The following is a 4,210-nucleotide window of genomic DNA, read 5'->3' as shown; positions in this document are numbered from 1 at the left end:
ATTGTGTCAAATGATCTGCAGAGAGAGAGAGAGAGAGAGAGAGAGAGAGAGAGAGAGAGAGAGAGAGAGAGAGAGAGAGAGAGAGACACTTGTGGCACTGCTGATAGACAGCCTGAGTAGGCTGGTGGGATTTCGCACACAACACATGGCACACTGCATTAATAATTCAGCTACTAATTTCTAAATTGTAATTCTGGTCTTAGAGGCATCAAGTGTCTTTTGGGGCCTGAAGACAGAGAGCAGATGAGCCCTGCAGTGCATCAGGGTGACATGTTCTTTTCACACGCTCTCCCTACATACACTGCCACACACACATGCTCACAGAAGCACACATGCACATTCACCAGCATGGGCGAGTTTAGCCACACATACAGTACAGTACATACATCACACATGTGCGTGTGTACACACATACATACACACGCACGCGCGCGCACACACACACACACACACACACACACACACACACACACACACACACACACACACACACACACACACACACACACACACACACACAGTGACACTCTTAGGGACCTGAGGGGATGTGTGTATACAATTAAATATTCAGCAGGCCACTTGTAAACCCATTTATCTATTGTCTGCAGACTGTGCGTCCATTGGGTCCCGATCACGGAAAATGTTTGTCTCGTTTCTGTTTCTGTTTGTGAGGAAATTACTCTCCTGGGCACAATTGAATTGAATGGGAAGCTAGACCTCACAGAGTAGAAGCTCTCAGGTAATATCATTAAAAGAATATGCACTGCTACGTTACATATATGTATAGCTCATATAGCAATTTAAGATAACAGATACAGAGGGTTTTTGTGTTCAAAATCATCTGTATATGTTATTTACATCTTGCATCTTTTCTTTACGATTTTTACAAAGCATTATTCTTCAATAGTGCCATTTTCCTAGCCTAGCAACTCCATCCAATGTATGGTACTTCCTCTCAAAAATTTTGACTCTGTTCGTACTCTGGCCCAACCCTCCTAGCTCGGTTCGCTCATGGTTCTGCCAATCGGCAAACAGTTGAGGGTGGTGACGTAGAACTCACCCGCGGAGTCTTACATATTGGTTAAGGTGACACTATTCACAGTTTTGTTATTTGTATGCTTTGGCAACACTGTAATTGTCATGGTCCTACAACTCTCCCTTCTCATCTGGTAACTTTCCACTCATTCTCACCTGTCATTCCCTCAATCAGGCTCACCTGGTGCCTCTTAACGAGCAGTACTCTGCTGCCTGCATACCATCACTGACTCTGCTGTCTATTAACCCCAATTGATTCTCGTTAATGATCTGTGGCTACCATTGGCTGTCTCTTGTCACCTGCGGCCTCTCACTCTCCATATAAACCTCAGTCCTCCAGTACCTCTCTGTCAGATCGTCTGCAAGTAGAACCCTGTTTGCTGGCTTCTTCATCTGGCCCCCCGAAACCCGAACCCGAACCTGAACCTGAACCTGAACCTGAACCCGAACCTGAACCTGAACCCGAACCTGAACCTGAACCCGAACCTGGACCCGTGCCTGTACCTTGGACTTCGACTCATCATCTTCCCCGGTAATTCCGACCTGCCTTCTGCCTTGTGACTAAGAATTCTGTTTTGCCCTGAACGGTACTTCTGCCTTGCCTGATCTGTCCTGTTGTGTGTGTGTTCCCCCCCCAGAATCCAGAGAACCCGGACCTCCACCATCTGCTCCTCGAGAAGCTTCTCAGTCATTGGGGAACACACACACGCAGGCTCTAGGACTCGAACTTTGCATCTCCTTCTCCCCCTGAACCCCTAATAAACTCTGTTAAACGTGACGCATCTGGGTCCTTCGTCTGTCTGTCTGACAGTACGATCTGACCAGCATGGACCCAGCTCACGACCCAACCGACATGGACCTCACACCCGAGATGACTTCGACACCCGAACCAACTGCTCTCGACCGTCTGCAGCACACAGAGGGAGCGGTTGCTCGGATGTCCGGTGACATAGCATCTCTGGTTCAGCTAGGCCATCACCAACAGCAGCAGTTCCTGCAACACCAGCAGATGATCCAACAGCAGCAAGAACAACTTACCCGAGTGCTTCAGCTACTCTCCAACCCAACCACCTCATCTGGCCAGCCTGCACCTTCTCCATCTGCTCCAGCTCAGTCTGCATCTGCTCCATCTGTGCAAGCGCTTCACTCAGCACCAGTACCCGCTCCTGACCCCAACATCCCAAGTCAAGTGGCGCAATCTTCAGTTTCTATAGACCGTGAGCCAAAGGTGGGAAATCCTGAGCGCTTCAACGGCGACCATACACAAGTGAGGGCGTTTCTGTCGAGCTGCAGAATCCAGTTTGCCCTTCAGCCCAGGACCTTCGCTACAGAGGGGGCCAAGGTAGGATACGTCATCACCCACTTGACTGGTCGGGCCCGGCTGTGGGGAGCTGCAGAATTCGACCGCCAGACTCCGGCCTGCGCTTCATTCAACGCTTTTGCTGAGGAGATGGAGAAAGTTTTTGACCTGGGGTCTTCATCGGCTGAAGCATCCCAAGAGCTGATGAGTATTCGCCAGGGAAACCGGACCGTGGCGGATTACTCCATTGACTTCCGCACCCTGGCGAGACGCAGCACATGGAATATGGCCGCACAGACGGATGCTTTCCTCCACAGTCTTGCGGGCTACATCAAGGATGAACTGGTCTCCCACGAACCACCCAAGACCCTTGATGAAGCCGTCGCCCTTGCAGTCCGAATCGATCGTCGAATCCAGACCCGGCGCCGTGAGAGGGGACAACCAAGACAATCGGCCACCAGCATTCGGCGTGACGCCACTTCCTTGCCTCCTCCTGCTAACCCCCAGAACCAGTTTGACCAGACCGAACCCATGGAGATTGGCCGCACCTCCCTCTCCCCAGAAGAGCGGCAACGTCGCCTTACTGCCCAGCTGTGCCTCTACTGCGGCGGCGAGAATCACAAAGTCAGCAACTGTCCAGCAAAAGCCAGAGCTCACCGGTCATAGGGGAGATCCGGCTGAGCTCGACAAACATCAAGTCTCCCCCCACCCGAAAGCCCATGCTCCAGGTCTGTTTCCTGCTTCCTGACTCCAGACACACCCTGGCTGCCCTAGTGGATTCTGGGGCCGAAGCTAATATCATGGATGTGGAACTTGCACGTCAGCTGGGGTTGGGCTATCAGCATCTGTCACCACCTGTTCCCGTCCGGGCGCTTGATGGTCATCAACTTGGCACAGTGACCCACACCACATCCTCCGTTACCATGGAACTCTCAGGAAATCACCAGGAGTCTATCAGCTTTCACCTGCTCAATTCACCTGCACAACCCATCATCCTGGGGTATCCTTGGCTCATCCGTCACAACCCTCAACTCGACTGGAGATCTTGCACAATACGAGAGTGGGGAGAAGACTGCCACCAGACCTGCTTTAAGCGAGCTACACTACCCATCAATTCAAAAGCTACCTGTCCTGCCCCTGATACAGCCGGCGTCCCTGCCTGTTACCTTCATCTCAAGGAGGTCTTCAGCAAGACCAAAGCCACTTCTCTGCCTCCTCATCGGTCATATGACTGCGCGATCGACCTCCTACCCGGAACATCACCCCCAAAGGGCCGCCTCTACTCGCTCTCCGCTCCTGAAAGGCTGGCCATGGAGAACTATATCAACGAATCCCTGGCAAGTGGAATTATTCGACCATCATCTTCTCCTGCCGGAGCTGGTTTTTTCTTCGTGGGGAAAAAAGATGGCTCCCTCCGGCCTTGTATCGACTACAGAGGTCTGAATGATATCACTGTGAAAAACCGCTATCCTCTGCCACTGATGTCTTCCGCCTTTGAACTGCTCCAAGGGGCCACCATTTTCACCAAACTTGACCTCAGAAATGCATACCACCTAGTCCGGATGAGAGAGGGGGACGAGTGGAAGACTGCATTCAACACACCCACCGGCCATTACGAATATCTGGTCATGCCCTTCGGACTCACCAATGCACCCGCTGTTTTCCAGAACCTGGTTAATGACATCCTTCGTGACATGTTGAACAGGTTCGTTTTTGTTTTCTTGGATGATATATTAATATTCTCCAAGAACCAATCTGAACACGTTCATCATGTGCAGTCAGTACTTCGCCGTCTTCTCAAAAATTCACTCTACGTCAAGGCAGAAAAATGTGAATTTCATGTCAGCTCTTTGTCCTTCCTTGGATATGTCGTGG

Source organism: Engraulis encrasicolus, chromosome 9, assembly GCF_034702125.1.
Source record: "Engraulis encrasicolus isolate BLACKSEA-1 chromosome 9, IST_EnEncr_1.0, whole genome shotgun sequence".
NCBI lineage: Eukaryota > Metazoa > Chordata > Actinopteri > Clupeiformes > Engraulidae > Engraulis > Engraulis encrasicolus.
The sequence above is the reverse complement of the archived record's forward strand: the minus strand, read 5'-3'. Positions refer to the sequence as shown.